Source organism: Ranitomeya variabilis, chromosome 6 (genome assembly GCF_051348905.1).
Source record: "Ranitomeya variabilis isolate aRanVar5 chromosome 6, aRanVar5.hap1, whole genome shotgun sequence".
Taxonomy (NCBI): Eukaryota; Metazoa; Chordata; class Amphibia; order Anura; family Dendrobatidae; genus Ranitomeya; species Ranitomeya variabilis.
The window spans coordinates 404,618,687-404,639,518 of record NC_135237.1 but is presented as its reverse complement, the minus strand read 5'-3'; positions in this window follow the sequence as shown (position 1 = coordinate 404,639,518).

Sequence of the window (20,832 nt, the reverse complement as noted above, 5' to 3'; positions counted from 1 at the left end):
GTAGGGGAATTAAGTGATTTTTCGCAAAACCTGAAAACGTCAAAAAATCTGATACCCGGCCAAGCCAAAAATGGCTGATTTTCAGCCAAAATTTTTTTTCCCACAAATAAAACACGCACTATACCCCCTCTTTGGGAACTTTTTTGGGATGCTTTTCAACATAGTTTTAACCCTCTAAATGTAGAAGTAGGGGAATTAAGTGATATTTCGCAAAACCTGAAAACGGCAAAAAATCTGATACCCGGCCAAGCCAAAAATGGCTGATTTTCATCCAAATTTTTTTTTTCACAAATCAAACACGCACTATACCCCCTCTTTGGGAACTCTTTTGGGATGCTTTCCAAAATAGTTTTAACCCTCTAGATGTAGAAGTAGGAGAATTAAGTGAATTTTCGCAAAACCTGAAAATGTCAAAAAATCTAATACCCGGCCAAGCCAAAAATGGCTGATTTTCAGCCAAATTTTTTTTCCCACAAATCAAACACGCACTATACCCCCTCTTTGGGAACTCTTTTGGGATGCTTTCCAAAATAGTTTTAACCCTCTAGATGTAGAAGTAGGAGAATTAAGTGATTTTTCGCAAATCCTGAAAACGTCAAAAAATCTAATACCCGGCCAAGCCAAAAATGGCTGATTTTCAGCCCAAAATTTTTTTTTCCACAAATCAAACACGCACTATACCCCCTCTTTGGGAACTCTTTTGGGATGCTTTCCAACATAGTTTTAAACCTCTAGATGTAGAAGTAGGAGAATTAAGTGATTTTTCGCAAAACCTGAAAACGTCAAAAAATCTAATACCCGGCCTAGCCAAAAATGGCTGATTTTCATCCCAATTTTTTTTTTCCACAAATCAAACACGCACTATACCTCCTCTTTGGGAACTCTTTTGGGATGCTTTCCAACATAGTTTTAACCCTCTAGATGTAGAAGTAGGGGAATTAAGTGATTTTTCGCAAAACCTGAAAACGTCAAAAAATCTGATACCCGGCCAAGCCAAAATTGGCTGATTTTCAGCCAAAATTTTTTTACCCACAAATGAAACACGCACTAGAACCCCTCTTTGGGAACTTTTATGGGATGCTTTCCAACATAGTTTTAACCCTCTAAATGTAGAAGTAGGGGAATTAAGTGATTTTTCGCAAAACCTGAAAACGTCAAAAAATCTGATACCCGGCCAAGCCAAAAATAACTGATTTTCAGCCAAATTTTTTTTCTCCCACAAATCAAACACGCACTATACCCCCTCTTTGGGAACTCTTTTGGGATGCTTTCCAACATAGTTTTAACCCTCTAGATGTAGAAGTAGGGGAATTAAGTGATTTTTCGCAAAACCTGAAAACGTCAAAAAATCTGATACCCGGCCAAGCCAAAATTGGCAGATTTTCAGCCAAAATTTTTTTTCCACAAATCAAACACGCCCTATACCCCCTCTTTGGGAACTCTTTTGGGATGCTTTCCAACATAGTTTTAACCCTCTAGATGTAGAAGTAGGAGAATAAAGTGATTTTTCGCAAAACCTGAAAATGTCAAAAAATCTAATACCCGGCCAAGCCAAAAATGGTTGATTTTCAGCCAAAAAATTTTTTCCCACAAATCAATCACGCACTATACCCCCTCTTTGGGAACTCTTTTGAGATGCTTTCCAACATAGTTTTAACCCTCTAGATGTAGAAGTAGGGGAATTAAGTGATTTTTCGCAAAACCTGAAAACGTCAAAAAATCTGATACCCGGCCAAGCCAAAAATGGCTGATTTTCAGCCAAATTTTTTTTTTCCACAAATCAAACACACACTATACCCCCTCTTTGGGAACTCTTTTGGGATGCTTTCCAACATAGTTTTAACCCCCTAGATTTAGAAGTAGGAGAATTAAGTGATTTTTCGCAAAACCTGAAAACGTCAAAAAATCTAATACCTGGCCAAGGCAAAAATGGCTGATTTTCAGTCAAAATTTTTTTTTCCACAAATCAAACACGCACTATACCCCCTCTTTGGGAACTCTTTTGGGATGCTTTCCAACATAGTTTTAACCCTCTAAATGTAGAAGTAGGGGAATTAAGTGATTTTTCGCAAAACCTGAAAACGTCAAAAAATCTGATACCCGGCCAAGCCAAAAATGGCTGATTTTCATCCAAATTTTTTTTTTCCACAAATCAAACACGCACTATACCCCCTCTTTGGGAACTCTTTTGGGATGCTTTCCAAAATAGTTTTAACCCTCTAGATGTAGAAGTAGGAGAATTAAGTGATTTTTCGCAAATCCTGAAAACGTCAAAAAATCTAATACCCGGCCAAGCCAAAAATGGTTGATTTTCAGCCAAAAAAATTTTTCCCACAAATCAAACACGCACTATACCCCCTCTTTGGGAACTCTTTTGGGATGCTTTCCAACATAGTTTTAACCCTCTAGATGTAGAAGTAGGGGAATTAAGTGATTTTTCGCAAAACCTGAAAACGTCAAAAAATCTGATACCCGGCCAAGCCAAAATTGGCAGATTTTCAGCCCAAAATTTTTTTTCCACAAATCAAACACGCACTATACCCCCTCTTTGGGAACTCTTTTGGGATGCTTTCCAACATAGTTTTAACCCTCTAGATGTAGAAGTAGGGGAATTAAGTGATTTTTCGCAAAACCTGAAAACGTCAAAAAATCTAATACCCGGCCAAGCCAAAAATGGCAGATTTTCAGCCAAAATTTTTTTTTCCACAAATCAAACACACACTATACCCCCTCTTTGGGAACTCTTTTGGGATGCTTTCCAACATAGTTTTAACCCTCTAGATGTAGAAGTAGGAGAATTAAGTGATTTTTCGCAAAACGTGAAAACGTCAAAAAATCTAATACCCTGCCAAGCCAAAAATGGCTGATTTTCAGCCAAATTTTTTTTTCCCACAAATCAAACACGCACTATACCCCCTTTTTGGGAACTCTTTTGGGATGCTTTCCAACATAGTGTTAACCCTCTAGATGTAGAAGTAGGGGAATTAAGTGATTTTTCGCAAAACCTGAAAACGTCAAAAAATCTGATACCCGGCCAAGCCAAAATTGGCAGATTTTCAGCCAAAATTTTTTTTTCCACAAATCAAACATGCACTATACCCCCTCTTTGGGAACTCTTTTGGGATGCTTTCCAACATAGTTTTAACCCTCTAGATGTAGAAGTAGGGGAATTAAGTGATTCTTCTCAAAACCTGAAAACGTCAAAAAATCTGATACCCTGCCAAGCCAAAAATGGCTGATTTTCAGCCAAAATTTTTTTTTCCACAAATCAAACACGCACTATACCCCCTCTTTGGAAACTCTTTTGGGATGCTTTCCAACATAGTTTTAACCCTCTAGATGTAGAAGTAAGAGAATTAAGTGATTTTTCGCAAAGCCTTAAAACGTCAAAAAATCTAATACCCTGCCAAGCCAAAAATGGCTGATTTTCAGCCAAAATTTTTTTTCCCACAAATCAAACACGCACTATACCCCCTCTTTGGGAACTCTTTTGGGATGCTTTCCAACATAGTTTTAACCCTCTAGATGTAGAAGTAGGGGAATTAAGTGATTTTTCGCAAAACCTGAAAACGTCAAAAAATCTGATACCCGGCCAAGCCAAAAATGGCAGATTTTCAGCCAAAATTTTTTTTCCACAAATCAAACACGTACTATACCCCCTTTTTGGGAACTCTTTTGGGATGCTTTCCAACATAGTTTTAACCCTCTAGATGTAGAAGTAGGAGAATTTAGTGATTTTTCGCAAAACGTGAAAACGTCAAAAAATCTAATACCCTGCCAAACCAAAAATGGCTGATTTTCAGCCAAATTTTTTTTTCCCACAAATCAAACACGCACTATACCCCCTCTTTGGGAACTCTTTTGGGATGCTTTCCAACATAGTTTTAACCCTCTAGATGTAGAAGTAGGGGAATTAAGTGATTCTTCTCAAAACCTGAAAACGTCAAAAAATCTGATACCCGGCCAAGCCAAAAATGGCTGATTTTTAGCCAAAAATTTTTTTTCCACAAATCAAACACGCACTATACCCCCTCTTTGGGAACTCTTTTGGGATGCTTTCCAACATAGTTTTAACCCCCTAGATGTTGAAGTAGGAGATTTAAGTGATTTTTTGAAAACCTGAAAACGTAAAAAAATCTAATACCCGGCCAAGCCAAAAATGGCTGATTTTCAGCCAAAAATTTTTTTTCCACAAATCAAACACGCACTATACCCCCTCTTTGGGAACTCTTTTGGGATGCTTTCCAACATAGTTTTAACCCTCTAGATGTAGAAGTAAGAGAATTAAGTGATTTTTTGCAAAACCTGAAAACGTCAAAAAATCTAATACCTGTCCAAGCCAATAATGGCTGATTTTCATCCAAATTTTTTTTTTCCACAAATCAAACACGCACTATACCCCCTCTTTGGGAACTCTTTTGGGATGCTTTCCAAAATAGTTTTAACCCTCTAGATGTAGAAGTAGGGGAATTAAGTGATTTTTCGCAAAACCTGAAAACGTCAAAAAATCTGATACCCGGCCAAGCCAAAATTGGCAGATTTTCAGCCCAAAATTTTTTTTCCACAAATCAAACACGCACTATACCCCCTCTTTGGGAACTCTTTTGGGATGCTTTCCAACATAGTTTTAACCCTCTAGATGTAGAAGTAGGGGAATTAAGTGATTTTTCGCAAAACCTGAAAACGTCAAAAAATCTAATACCCGGCCAAGCCAAAAATGGCAGATTTTCAGCCAAAATTTTTTTTTCCACAAATCAAACACACACTATACCCCCTCTTTGGGAACTCTTTTGGGATGCTTTCCAACATAGTTTTAACCCTCTAGATGTAGAAGTAGGAGAATTAAGTGATTTTTCGCAAAACGTGAAAACGTCAAAAAATCTAATACCCTGCCAAGCCAAAAATGGCTGATTTTCAGCCAAATTTTTTTTTCCCACAAATCAAACACGCACTATACCCCCTTTTTGGGAACTCTTTTGGGATGCTTTCCAACATAGTGTTAACCCTCTAGATGTAGAAGTAGGGGAATTAAGTGATTTTTCGCAAAACCTGAAAACGTCAAAAAATCTGATACCCGGCCAAGCCAAAATTGGCAGATTTTCAGCCAAAATTTTTTTTTCCACAAATCAAACATGCACTATACCCCCTCTTTGGGAACTCTTTTGGGATGCTTTCCAACATAGTTTTAACCCTCTAGATGTAGAAGTAGGGGAATTAAGTGATTCTTCTCAAAACCTGAAAACGTCAAAAAATCTGATACCCTGCCAAGCCAAAAATGGCTGATTTTCAGCCAAAATTTTTTTTTCCACAAATCAAACACGCACTATACCCCCTCTTTGGAAACTCTTTTGGGATGCTTTCCAACATAGTTTTAACCCTCTAGATGTAGAAGTAAGAGAATTAAGTGATTTTTCGCAAAGCCTTAAAACGTCAAAAAATCTAATACCCTGCCAAGCCAAAAATGGCTGATTTTCAGCCAAAATTTTTTTTCCCACAAATCAAACACGCACTATACCCCCTCTTTGGGAACTCTTTTGGGATGCTTTCCAACATAGTTTTAACCCTCTAGATGTAGAAGTAGGGGAATTAAGTGATTTTTCGCAAAACCTGAAAACGTCAAAAAATCTGATACCCGGCCAAGCCAAAAATGGCAGATTTTCAGCCAAAATTTTTTTTCCACAAATCAAACACGTACTATACCCCCTTTTTGGGAACTCTTTTGGGATGCTTTCCAACATAGTTTTAACCCTCTAGATGTAGAAGTAGGAGAATTTAGTGATTTTTCGCAAAACGTGAAAACGTCAAAAAATCTAATACCCTGCCAAACCAAAAATGGCTGATTTTCAGCCAAATTTTTTTTTCCCACAAATCAAACACGCACTATACCCCCTCTTTGGGAACTCTTTTGGGATGCTTTCCAACATAGTTTTAACCCTCTAGATGTAGAAGTAGGGGAATTAAGTGATTCTTCTCAAAACCTGAAAACGTCAAAAAATCTGATACCCGGCCAAGCCAAAAATGGCTGATTTTTAGCCAAAAAATTTTTTTCCACAAATCAAACACGCACTATACCCCCTCTTTGGGAACTCTTTTGGGATGCTTTCCAACATAGTTTTAACCCCCTAGATGTTGAAGTAGGAGATTTAAGTGATTTTTTGAAAACCTGAAAACGTAAAAAAATCTAATACCCGGCCAAGCCAAAAATGGCTGATTTTCAGCCAAAAATTTTTTTTCCACAAATCAAACACGCACTATACCCCCTCTTTGGGAACTCTTTTGGGATGCTTTCCAACATAGTTTTAACCCTCTAGATGTAGAAGTAAGAGAATTAAGTGATTTTTTGCAAAACCTGAAAACGTCAAAAAATCTAATACCTGTCCAAGCCAATAATGGCTAATTTTCAGCCAAAATTTTTTTTCCCACAAATCAAACACGCACTATACCCCCTCTTTGGGAACTCTTTTGGGATGCTTTCCAAAATAGTTTTAACCCTCTAGATGTAGAAGTAGGAGAATTAAGTGATTTTTCGCAAATCCTGAAAACGTCAAAAAATCTAATACCCGGCCAAGCCAAAAATGGTTGATTTTCAGCCAAAAATTTTTTTCCCACAAATCAAACACGCACTATACCCCCTATTTGGGAACTCTTTTGGGATGCTTTCCAACATAGTTTTAACCCTCTAGATGTAGAAGTAGGGGAATTAAGTGATTTTTCGCAAAACCTGAAAACGTCAAAAAATCTGATACCCGGCCAAGCCAAAATTGGCAGATTTTCAGCCCAAAATTTTTTTTCCACAAATCAAACACGCACTATACCCCCTCTTTGGGAACTCTTTTGGGATGCTTTCCAACATAGTTTTAACCCTCTAGATGTAGAAGTAGGGGAATTAAGTGATTTTTCGCAAAACCTGAAAACGTCAAAAAATCTAATACCCGGCCAAGCCAAAAATGGCAGATTTTCAGCCAAAATTTTTTTTCCACAAATCAAACACACACTATACCCCCTCTTTGGGAACTCTTTTGGGATGCTTTCCAACATAGTTTTAACCCTCTAGATGTAGAAGTAGGAGAATTAAGTGATTTTTCGCAAAACGTGAAAACGTCAAAAAATCTAATACCCTGCCAAGCCAAAAATGGCTGATTTTCAGCCAAATTTTTTTTTCCCACAAATCAAACACGCACTATACCCCCTTTTTGGGAACTCTTTTGGGATGCTTTCCAACATAGTGTTAACCCTCTAGATGTAGAAGTAGGGGAATTAAGTGATTTTTCGCAAAACCTGAAAACGTCAAAAAATCTGATACCCGGCCAAGCCAAAATTGGCAGATTTTCAGCCAAAATTTTTTTTTCCACAAATCAAACATGCACTATACCCCCTCTTTGGGAACTCTTTTGGGATGCTTTCCAACATAGTTTTAACCCTCTAGATGTAGAAGTAGGGGAATTAAGTGATTCTTCTCAAAACCTGAAAACGTCAAAAAATCTGATACCCTGCCAAGCCAAAAATGGCTGATTTTCAGCCAAAATTTTTTTTTCCACAAATCAAACACGCACTATACCCCCTCTTTGGAAACTCTTTTGGGATGCTTTCCAACATAGTTTTAACCCTCTAGATGTAGAAGTAGGAGATTTAAGTGATTTTTTGCAAAACCTGAAAACGTCAAAAAATCTAATACCCTGCCAAGCCAAAAATGGCTGATTTTCAGCCAAAATTTTATTTCCCACAAATCAAACACGCACTATACCCCCTCTTTGGGAACTCTTTTGGGATGCTTTCCAACATAGTTTTAACCCTCTAGATGTAGAAGTAGGGGAATTAAGTGATTTTTCGCAAAACCTGAAAACGTCAAAAAATCTGATACCCGGCCAAGCCAAAAATGGCAGATTTTCAGCCAAAATTTTTTTTCCACAAATCAAACACGTACTATACCCCCTTTTTGGGAACTCTTTTGGGATGCTTTCCAACATAGTTTTAACCCTCTAGATGTAGAAGTAGGAGAATTTAGTGATTTTTCGCAAAACGTGAAAACGTCAAAAAATCTAATACCCTGCCAAACCAAAAATGGCTGATTTTCAGCCAAATTTTTTTTTCCCACAAATCAAACACGCACTATACCCCCTCTTTGGGAACTCTTTTGGGATGCTTTCCAACATAGTTTTAACCCTCTAGATGTAGAAGTAGGGGAATTAAGTGATTCTTCTCAAAACCTGAAAACGTCAAAAAATCTGATACCCGGCCAAGCCAAAAATGGCTGATTTTTAGCCAAAAATTTTTTTTCCACAAATCAAACACGCACTATACCCCCTCTTTGGGAACTCTTTTGGGATGCTTTCCAACATAGTTTTAACCCTCTAGATGTAGAAGTAGGAGAATTAAGTGATTTTTCGCAAAACGTGAAAATGTCAAAAAATCTGATACCCGGCCAAGCCAAAAATGGCTGATTTTTAGCCAAAATTTTTTTTTCCACAAATTAAACACGCACTATACCCCCTCTTTGGGAACTCTTTTGGGATGCTTTCCAACATAGTTTTAACCCTCTAGATGTAGAAGTAGGAGAATTAAGTGATTTTTCACAAAACCTGAAAACGTCAAATAATCTAATACCCGGCCAAGGCAAAAATTGCTGATTTTCAGCCAAATTTTTTTTTCCCACAAATCAAACACGCACTGTACCCCCTCTTTGGGAACTCTTTTGGGATGCTTTCCAAGATAGTTTTAACCCCCTAGATGTAGAAGTAGGAGATTTAAGTGATTTTTCGAAAACCTGAAAACGTAAAAAAATCTAATACCTGTCCAAGCCAATAATGGCTAATTTTCAGCCAAAATTTTTTTTCCCACAAATCAAACACGCACTATACCCCCTATTTGGGAACTCTTTTGGGATGCTTTCCAACGTAGTTTTAACCCTCTAGATGTAAAAGTAGGGGAATTAAGTGATTTTTCGCAAAACCTGAAAACGTCAAAAAATCTGATACCCGGCCAAGCCAAAAATGGCAGATTTTCAGCCAAAATTTTTTTCCCACAAATCAAACACGCACTATACCCCCTCTTTGGGAACTCTTTTGGGATGCTTTCCAACATAGTTTTAACCCTCTAGATGTAGAAGTAGGAGAATTAAGTGATTTTTCGCAAAACGTGAAAACGTCAAAAAATCTAATACCCTGCCAAACCAAAAATGGCTGATTTTCAGCCAAATTTTTTTTTCCCACAAATCAAACACGCACTATACCCCCTCTTTGGGAACTCTTTTGGGATGCTTTCCAACATAGTTTTAACCCTCTAGATGTAGAAGTAGGGGAATTAAGTGATTTTTCGCAAAACCTGAAAACGTCAAAAAATCTGATACCCGGCCAAGCCAAAATTAGCAGATTTTCAGCCAACATTTTTTTTTCCACAAATCAAACACGCACTATACCTCCTCTTTGGGAACTCTTTTGGGATGCTTTCCAACATAGTTTTAACCCTCTAGATGTAGAAGTAGGGGAATTAAGTGATTTTTCGCAAAACCTGAAAACGTCAAAAAATCTGAAACCCGGCCAAGCCAAAAATGGCAGATTTTCAGCCAAAATTTTTTTCCACAAATCAAACACGCACTATACCCCCTCTTTGGGAACTCTTTTGGGATGCTTTCCAACATAGTTTTAACCCTCTAGATGTAGATGTAGGAGAATTAAGTGATTTTTCGCAAAACGTGAAAACGTCAAAAAATCTGATACCCGGCCAAGCCAAAAATGGCTGATTTTTAGCCAAAATTTTTTTTTCCACAAATCAAACACGCACTATACCCCCTCTTTGGGAACTCTTTTGGGATGCTTTCCAACATAGTTTTAACCCTCTAGATGTAGAAGTAGGAGAATTAAGTGATTTTTCGCAAAACCTGAAAACGTCAAATAATCTAATACCCGGCCAAGGCAAAAATTGCTGATTTTCAGCCAAATTTTTTTTTTCCACAAATCAAACACGCACTGTACCCCCTCTTTGGGAACTCTTTTGGGATGCTTTCCAACATAGTTTTAACCCCCTAGATGTAGAAGTAGGAGATTTAAGTGATTTTTCGAAAACCTGAAAACGTAAAAAAATCTAATACCTGTCCAAGCCAATAATGGCTAATTTTCAGCCAAAATTTTTTTTCCCACAAATCAAACACGCACTATACCCCCTCTTTGGGAACTCTTTTGGGATGCTTTCCAACGTAGTTTTAACCCTCTAGATGTAAAAGTAGGGGAATTAAGTGATTTTTCGCAAAACCTGAAAACGTCAAAAAATCTGATACCCGGCCAAGCCAAAATTGGGAGATTTTCAGCCAAAATTTTTTTTTTCCACAAATCAAACACGCACTATACCCCCTCTTTGGGAACTCTTTTGGGATGCTTTCCAACATAGTTTTAACCCTCTAGATGTAGAAGTAGGAGATTTAAGTGATTTTTCGCAAAACCTGAAAACGTCAAAAAAATCTAATACCCGGCCAAGCCAAAAATGGCAGATTTTCAGCCAAAATTTTTTTTCCCACAAATCAAACACGCACTATACCCCCTCTTTGGGAACTCTTTTGGGATGCTTTCCAACATAGTTTTAACCCTCTAGATGTAGAAGTAGGAGATTTAAGTGATTTTTTGCAAAACCTGAAAACGTCAAAAAATCTAATACCCTGCCAAGCCAAAAATGGCTGATTTTCAGCCAAAATTTTTTTCCCACAAATCAAACACGCACTATACCCCCTCTTTGGGAACTCTTTTGGGATGCTTTCCAACATAGTTTTAACCCTCTAGATGTAGAAGTAGGGGAATTAAGTGATTTTTCGCAAAACCTGAAAACGTCAAAAAATCTGATACCCGGCCAAGCCAAAAATGGCAGATTTTCAGCCAAAATTTTTTTCCACAAATCAAACACGCACTATACCCCCTCTTTGGGAACTCTTTTGGGATGCTTTCCAACATAGTTTTAACCCTCTAGATGTAGAAGTAGGAGAATTAAGTGATTTTTCGCAAAACGTGAAAACGTCAAAAAATCTGATACCCGGCCAAGCCAAAAATGGCTGATTTTTAGCCAAAATTTTTTTTTCCACAAATCAAACACGCACTATACCCCCTCTTTGGGAACTCTTTTGGGATGCTTTCCAACATAGTTTTAACCCTCTAGATGTAGAAGTAGGAGAATTAAGTGATTTTTCGCAAAACCTGAAAACGTCAAATAATCTAATACCCGGCCAAGGCAAAAATTGCTGATTTTCAGCCAAATTTTTTTTTTCCACAAATCAAACACGCACTGTACCCCCTCTTTGGGAACTCTTTTGGGATGCTTTCCAACATAGTTTTAACCCCCTAGATGTAGAAGTAGGAGATTTAAGTGATTTTTCGAAAACCTGAAAACGTAAAAAAATCTAATACCTGTCCAAGCCAACAATGGCTAATTTTCAGCCAAAATTTTTTTTCCCACAAATCAAACACGCACTATACCCCCTCTTTGGGAACTCTTTTGGGATGCTTTCCAACGTAGTTTTAACCCTCTAGATGTAAAAGTAGGGGAATTAAGTGATTTTTCGCAAAACCTGAAAACGTCAAAAAATCTGATACCCGGCCAAGCCAAAATTGGCAGATTTTCAGCCAAAATTTTTTTTTCCACAAATCAAACACGCACTATACCCCCTCTTTGGGAACTCTTTTGGGATGCTTTCCAACATAGTTTTAACCCTCTAGATGTAGAAGTAGGAGATTTAAGTGATTTTTCGCAAAACCTGAAAACGTCAAAAAAATCTAATACCCGGCCAAGCCAAAAATGGCAGATTTTCAGCCAAAATTTTTTTTTCCACAAATCAAACACGCACTATACCCCCTCTTTGGGAACTCTTTTGGGATGCATTCCAACATAGTTTTAACCCTCTAGATGTAGAAGTAGGAGATTTAAGTGATTTTTTGCAAAACCTGAAAACGTCAAAAAATCTAATACCCTGCCAAGCCAAAAATGGCTGATTTTCAGCCAAAATTTTTTTCCCACAAATCAAACACGCACTATACCCCCTCTTTGGGAACTCTTTTGGGATGCTTTCCAACATAGTTTTAACCCTCTAGATGTAGAAGTAGGGGAATTAAGTGATTTTTCGCAAAACCTGAAAACGTCAAAAAATCTGATACCCGGCCAAGCCAAAAAAGGCTGATTTTCAGCCAAAATTTTTTTTTCCACAAATCAAACACGCACTATACCCCCTCTTTGGGAACTCTTTTGGGATGCTTTCCAACATAGTTTTAACCCTCTAGATGTAGAAGTAGGAGAATTAAGTGATTTTTCGCAAAACCTGAAAACGTCAAATAATCTAATACCCTGCCAAGCCAAAAATGGCTGATTTTCAGCCAAAAATTTTTTTCCCACAAATCAAACACGCACTATACCCCCTCTTTGGGAACTCTTTTGGGATGCTTTCCAACAGAGTTTTAACCCTCTAGATGTAGAAGTAGAAGAACTAAGTGATGTTTCGCAAAACCTGAAAACGTCAAAAAATGTAATACCCGGCCAAGCCAAAAATGGCTGATTTTCAGCCAAATTTTTTTTCCACAAATCAAACACGCACTATACCCCCTCTTTGGGAACTCTTTTGGGATGCTTTCCAACATAGTTTTAACCCCCTAGATGTCGAAGTAGGAGATTTAAGTGATTTTTTGAAAACCTGAAAACGTAAAAAAATCTAATACCCGGCCAAGCCAAAACTGGCAGATTTTCAGCCAAAATTTTTTTTTCCACAAATCAAACACGCACTATACCCCCTCTTTGGGAACTCTTTTGGGATGCATTCCAACATAGTTTTAACCCTCTAGATGTAGAAGTAGGAGATTTAAGTGATTTTTTGCAAAACCTGAAAACGTCAAAAAAATCTAATACCCTGCCAAGCCAAAAATGGCTGATTTTCAGCCAAAATTTTTTTTCCCACAAATCAAACACGCACTATACCCCCTCTTTGGGAACTCTTTTGGGATGCTTTCCAACATAGTTTTAACCTTCTAGATGTAGAAGTAGGGGAATTAAGTGATTTTTCGCAAAACCTGAAAACGTCAAAAAATCTGATACCCGGCCAAGCCAAAAATGGCAGATTTTCAGCCAAAATTTTTTTTTCCACAAATCAAACACGCACTATACCCCCTCTTTGGGAACTCTTTTGGGATGCTTTCCAACATAGTTTTAACCCTCTTGATGTAGAAGTAGGAGAATTAAGTGATTTTTCGCAAAACGTGAAAACGTCAAAAAATCTAATACCCTGCCAAACCAAAAATGGCTGATTTTCAGCCAATTTTTTTTTCCCCACAAATCAAACACACACTATACCCCCTCTTTGGGAACTCTTTTGGGATGCTTTCCAACATAGTTTTAACCCTCTAGATGTAGAAGTAGTGGAATTAAGTGATTTTTCGTAAAACCTGAAAACGTGAAAAAATCTGATACCCGGCCAAGCCAAAAATGGCTGATTTTCAGCCAAATTTTTTTTCCCCACAAATAAAACACACACTATACCCCCTCTTTGGGAACTCTTTTGGGATGCTTTCCAACATAGTTTTAACCCTCTAGATGTAGAAGTAGGAGAATTAAGTGATTTTTCGCAAAACGTGAAAATGTCAAAAAATCTGATACCCGGCCAAGCCAAAAATGGCTGATTTTTAGCCAAAATTTTTTTTTCCACAAATCAAACACGCACTATACCCCCTCTTTGGGAACTCTTTTGGGATGCTTTCCAACATAGTTTTAACCCTCTAGATGTAGAAGTAGGAGAATTAAGTGATTTTTCACAAAACCTGAAAACGTCAAATAATCTAATACCCGGCCAAGGCAAAAATTGCTGATTTTCAGCCAAATTTTTTTTTCCCACAAATCAAACACGCACTGTACCCCCTCTTTGGGAACTCTTTTGGGATGCTTTCCAAGATAGTTTTAACCCCCTAGATGTAGAAGTAGGAGATTTAAGTGATTTTTCGAAAACCTGAAAACGTAAAAAAATCTAATACCTGTCCAAGCCAATAATGGCTAATTTTCAGCCAAAATTTTTTTTCCCACAAATCAAACACGCACTATACCCCCTATTTGGGAACTCTTTTGGGATGCTTTCCAACGTAGTTTTAACCCTCTAGATGTAAAAGTAGGGGAATTAAGTGATTTTTCGCAAAACCTGAAAACGTCAAAAAATCTGATACCCGGCCAAGCCAAAATTGGCAGATTTTCAGCCAAAATTTTTTTTTTCCACAAATCAAACACGCACTATACCCCCTCTTTCGGAACTCTTTTGGGATGCTTTCCAACATAGTTTTAACCCTCTAGATGTAGAAGTAGGGGAATTAAGTGATTTTTCGCAAAACCTGAAAACGTCAAAAAATCTGATACCCGGCCAAGCCAAAAATGGCAGATTTTCAGCCAAAAATTTTTTTCCACAAATCAAACACGCACTATACCACTTCTTTGGGAACTCTTTTGGGATGCTTTCCAACATAGTTTTAACCCTCTAGATGTAGAAGTAGGGGAATTAAGTGATTTTTTGCAAAACCTGAAAACGTCAAAAAATCTGATACCCGGCCAAGCCAAAAATGGCAGATTTTCAGCCAAAATTTTTTTCCCACAAATCAAACACGCACTATACCCCCTCTTTGGGAACTCTTTTGGGATGCTTTCCAACATAGTTTTAACCCTCTAGATGTAGAAGTAGGAGAATTAAGTGATTTTTCGCAAAACGTGAAAACGTCAAAAAATCTAATACCCTGCCAAACCAAAAATGGCTGATTTTCAGCCAAATTTTTTTTTCCCACAAATCAAACACGCACTATACCCCCTCTTTGGGAACTCTTTTGGGATGCTTTCCAACATAGTTTTAACCCTCTAGATGTAGAAGTAGGGGAATTAAGTGATTTTTCGCAAAACCTGAAAACGTCAAAAAATCTGATACCCGGCCAAGCCAAAATTGGCAGATTTTCAGCCAAAATTTTTTGTTCCACAAATCAAACACGCACTATACCTCCTCTTTGGGAACTCTTTTGGGATGCTTTCCAACATAGTTTTAACCCTCTAGATGTAGAAGTAGGGGAATTAAGTGATTTTTCGCAAAACCTGAAAACGTCAAAAAATCTGAAACCCGGCCAAGCCAAAAATGGCAGATTTTCAGCCAAAAATTTTTTCCACAAATCAAACACGCACTATACCCCCTCTTTGGGAACTCTTTTGGGATGCTTTCCAACATAGTTTTAACCCTCTAGATGTAGAAGTAGGAGAATTAAGTGATTTTTCGCAAAACGTGAAAACGTCAAAAAATCTGATACCCGGCCAAGCCAAAAATGGCTGATTTTTAGCCAAAATTTTTTTTCCCACAAATCAAACACGCACTATACCCCCTCTTTGGGAACTCTTTTGGGATGCTTTCCAACATAGTTTTAACCCTCTAGATGTAGAAGTAGGAGAATTAAGTGATTTTTCGCAAAACCTGAAAACGTCAAATAATCTAATACCCGGCCAAGGCAAAAATTGCTGATTTTCAGCCAAATTTTTTTTTTCCACAAATCAAACACGCACTGTACCCCCTCTTTGGGAACTCTTTTGGGATGCTTTCCAACATAGTTTTAACCCCCTAGATGTAGAAGTAGGAGATTTAAGTGATTTTTCGAAAACCTGAAAACGTAAAAAAATCTAATACCTGTCCAAGCCAATAATGGCTAATTTTCAGCCAAAATTTTTTTTCCCACAAATCAAACACGCACTATACCACCTCTTTGGGAACTCTTTTGGGATGCTTTCCAACGTAGTTTTAACCCTCTAGATGTAAAAGTAGGGGAATTAAGTGATTTTTCGCAAAACCTGAAAACGTCAAAAAATCTGATACCCGGCCAAGCCAAAATTGGCAGATTTTCAGCCAAAATTTTTTTTTTCCACAAATCAAACACGCACTATACCCCCTCTTTGGGAACTCTTTTGGGATGCTTTCCAACATAGTTTTAACCCTCTAGATGTAGAAGTAGGAGATTTAAGTGATTTTTCGCAAAACCTGAAAACGTCAAAAAAATCTAATACCCGGCCAAGCCAAAAATGGCAGATTTTCAGCCAAAATTTTTTTTTCCACAAATCAAACACGCACTATACCCCCTCTTTGGGAACTCTTTTGGGATGCTTTCCAACATAGTTTTAACCCTCTAGATGTAGAAGTAGGAGATTTAAGTGATTTTTTGCAAAACCTGAAAACGTCAAAAAATCTAATACCCTGCCAAGCCAAAAATGGCTGATTTTCAGCCAAAATTTTTTTCCCACAAATCAAACACGCACTATACCCCCTCTTTGGGAACTCTTTTGGGATGCTTTCCAACATAGTTTTAACCCTCTAGATGTAGAAGTAGGGGAATTAAGTGATTTTTCGCAAAACCTGAAAACGTCAAAAAATCTGATACCCGGCCAAGCCAAAAATGGCAGATTTTCAGCCAAAATTTTTTTCCACAAATCAAACACGCACTATACCCCCTCTTTGGGAACTCTTTTGGGATGCTTTCCAACATAGTTTTAACCCTCTAGATGTAGAAGTAGGAGAATTAAGTGATTTTTCGCAAAACGTGAAAACGTCAAAAAATCTGATACCCGGCCAAGCCAAAAATGGCTGATTTTTAGCCAAAATTTTTTTTTCCACAAATCAAACACGCACTATACCCCCTCTTTGGGAACTCTTTTGGGATGCTTTCCAACATAGTTTTAACCCTCTAGATGTAGAAGTAGGAGAATTAAGTGATTTTTCGCAAAACCTGAAAACGTCAAATAATCTGATACCCGGCCAAGCCAAAAATGGCAGATTTTCAGCCAAAATTTTTTTCCCACAAATCAAACACGCACTATACCCCCTCTTTGGGAACTCTTTTGGGATGCTTTCCAACATAGTTTTAACCCTCTAGATGTAGAAGTAGGAGAATTAAGTGATTTTTCGCAAAACGTGAAAACGTCAAAAAATCTAATACCCTGCCAAACCAAAAATGGCTGATTTTCAGCCAAATTTTTTTTTCCCACAAATCAAACACGCACTATACCCCCTCTTTGGGAACTCTTTTGGGATGCTTTCCAACATAGTTTTAACCCTCTAGATGTAGAAGTAGGGGAATTAAGTGATTTTTCGCAAAACCTGAAAACGTCAAAAAATCTGATACCCGGCCAAGCCAAAATTGGCAGATTTTCAGCCAAAATTTTTTGTTCCACAAATCAAACACGCACTATACCTCCTCTTTGGGAACTCTTTTGGGATGCTTTCCAACATAGTTTTAACCCTCTAGATGTAGAAGTAGGGGAATTAAGTGATTTTTCGCAAAACCTGAAAACGTCAAAAAATCTGAAACCCGGCCAAGCCAAAAATGGCAGATTTTCAGCCAAAAATTTTTTCCACAAATCAAACACGCACTATACCCCCTCTTTGGGAACTCTTTTGGGATGCTTTCCAACATAGTTTTAACCCTCTAGATGTAGAAGTAGGAGAATTAAGTGATTTTTCGCAAAACGTGAAAACGTCAAAAAATCTGATACCCGGCCAAGCCAAAAATGGCTGATTTTTAGCCAAAATTTTTTTTCCCACAAATCAAACACGCACTATACCCCCTCTTTGGGAACTCTTTTGGGATGCTTTCCAACATAGTTTTAACCCTCTAGATGTAGAAGTAGGAGAATTAAGTGATTTTTCGCAAAACCTGAAAACGTCAAATAATCTAATACCCGGCCAAGGCAAAAATTGCTGATTTTCAGCCAAATTTTTTTTTTCCACAAATCAAACACGCACTGTACCCCCTCTTTGGGAACTCTTTTGGGATGCTTTCCAACATAGTTTTAACCCCCTAGATGTAGAAGTAGGAGATTTAAGTGATTTTTCGAAAACCTGAAAACGTAAAAAAATCTAATACCTGTCCAAGCCAATAATGGCTAATTTTCAGCCAAAATTTTTTTTCCCACAAATCAAACACGCACTATACCACCTCTTTGGGAACTCTTTTGGGATGCTTTCCAACGTAGTTTTAACCCTCTAGATGTAAAAGTAGGGGAATTAAGTGATTTTTCGCAAAACCTGAAAACGTCAAAAAATCTGATACCCGGCCAAGCCAAAATTGGCAGATTTTCAGCCAAAATTTTTTTTTTCCACAAATCAAACACGCACTATACCCCCTCTTTGGGAACTCTTTTGGGATGCTTTCCAACATAGTTTTAACCCTCTAGATGTAGAAGTAGGAGATTTAAGTGATTTTTCGCAAAACCTGAAAACGTCAAAAAAATCTAATACCCGGCCAAGCCAAAAATGGCAGATTTTCAGCCAAAATTTTTTTTTCCACAAATCAAACACGCACTATACCCCCTCTTTGGGAACTCTTTTGGGATGCTTTCCAACATAGTTTTAACCCTCTAGATGTAGAAGTAGGAGATTTAAGTGATTTTTTGCAAAACCTGAAAACGTCAAAAAATCTAATACCCTGCCAAGCCAAAAATGGCTGATTTTCAGCCAAAATTTTTTTCCCACAAATCAAACACGCACTATACCCCCTCTTTGGGAACTCTTTTGGGATGCTTTCCAACATAGTTTTAACCCTCTAGATGTAGAAGTAGGGGAATTAAGTGATTTTTCGCAAAACCTGAAAACGTCAAAAAATCTGATACCCGGCCAAGCCAAAAATGGCAGATTTTCAGCCAAAATTTTTTTCCACAAATCAAACACGCACTATACCCCCTCTTTGGGAACTCTTTTGGGATGCTTTCCAACATAGTTTTAACCCTCTAGATGTAGAAGTAGGAGAATTAAGTGATTTTTCGCAAAACGTGAAAACGTCAAAAAATCTGATACCCGGCCAAGCCAAAAATGGCTGATTTTTAGCCAAAATTTTTTTTTCCACAAATCAAACACGCACTATACCCCCTCTTTGGGAACTCTTTTGGGATGCTTTCCAACATAGTTTTAACCCTCTAGATGTAGAAGTAGGAGAATTAAGTGATTTTTCGCAAAACCTGAAAACGTCAAATAATCTAATACCCGGCCAAGGCAAAAATTGCTGATTTTCAGCCAAATTTTTTTTTTCCACAAATCAAACGCGCACTGTACCCCCTCTTTGGGAACTCTTTTGGGATGCTTTCCAACATAGTTTTAACCCCCTAGATGTAGAAGTAGGAGATTTAAGTGATTTTTCGAAAACCTGAAAACGTAAAAAAATCTAATACCTGTCCAAGCCAACAATGGCTAATTTTCAGCCAAAATTTTTTTTCCCACAAATCAAACACGCACTATACCCCCTCTTTGGGAACTCTTTTGGGATGCTTTCCAACGTAGTTTTAACCCTCTAGATGTAAAAGTAGGGGAATTAAGTGATTTTTCGCAAAACCTGAAAACGTCAAAAAATCTGATACCCGGCCAAGCCAAAATTGGCAGATTTTCAGCCAAAATTTTTTTTTTCCACAAATCAAACACGCACTATACCCCCTCTTTGGGAACTCTTTTGGGATGCTTTCCAACATAGTTTTAACCCTCTAGATGTAGAAGTAGGAGATTTAAGTGATTTTTCGCAAAACCTGAAAACGTCAAAAAAATCTAATACCCGGCCAAGGCAAAAATTGCTGATTTTCAGCCAAATTTTTTTTTTCCACAAAAAAAACACGCACTGTACCCCCTCTTTGGGAACTCTTTTGGGATGCTTTCCAACATAGTTTTAACCCCCTAGATGTAGAAGTAGGAGATTTAAGTGATTTTTCGAAAACCTGAAAACGTAAAAAAATCTAATACCTGTCCAAGCCAATAATGGCTAATTTTCAGCCAAAATTTTTTTTCCCACAAATCAAACACGCACTATACCACCTCTTTGGGAACTCTTTTGGGATGCTTTCCAACGTAGTTTTAACCCTCTAGATGTAAAAGTAGGGGAATTAAGTGATTTTTCGCAAAACCTGAAAACGTCAAAAAATCTGATACCCGGCCAAGCCAAAATTGGCAGATTTTCAGCCAAAATTTTTTTTTTCCACAAATCAAACACGCACTATACCCCCTCTTTGGGAACTCTTTTGGGATGCTTTCCAACATAGTTTTAACCCTCTAGATGTAGAAGTAGGAGATTTAAGTGATTTTTCGCAAAACCTGAAAACGTCAAAAAAATCTAATACCCGGCCAAGCCAAAAATGGCAGATTTTCAGCCAAAATTTTTTTTTCCACAAATCAAACACGCACTATACCCCCTCTTTGGGAACTCTTTTGGGATGCTTTCCAACATAGTTTTAACCCTCTAGATGTAGAAGTAGGAGATTTAAGTGATTTTTTGCAAAACCTGAAAACGTCAAAAAATCTAATACCCTGCCAAGCCAAAAATGGCTGATTTTCAGCCAAAATTTTTTTCCCACAAATCAAACACGCACTATACCCCCTCTTTGGGAACTCTTTTGGGATGCTTTCCAACATAGTTTTAACCCTCTAGATGTAGAAGTAGGGGAATTAAGTGATTTTTCGCAAAACCTGAAAACGTCAAAAAATCTGATACCCGGCCAAGCCAAAAAAGGCTGATTTTCAGCCAAATTTTTTTTTTCCACAAATCAAACACGCACTATACCCCCTTTTTGGGAACTCTTTTGGGATGCTTTCCAACATAGTTTTAACCCTCTAGATGTAGAAGTAGGAGAATTAAGTGATTTTTCGCAAAACCTGAAAACGTCAAATAATCTAATACCCTGCCAAGCCAAAAATGGCTGATTTTCAGCCAAAATTTTTTTTCCCACAAATCAAACACGCACTATACCCCCTCTTTGGGAACTCTTTTGGGATGCTTTCCAACATAGTTTTAACCCTCTAGATGTAGAAGTAGGGGAATTAAGTGATTTTTCGCA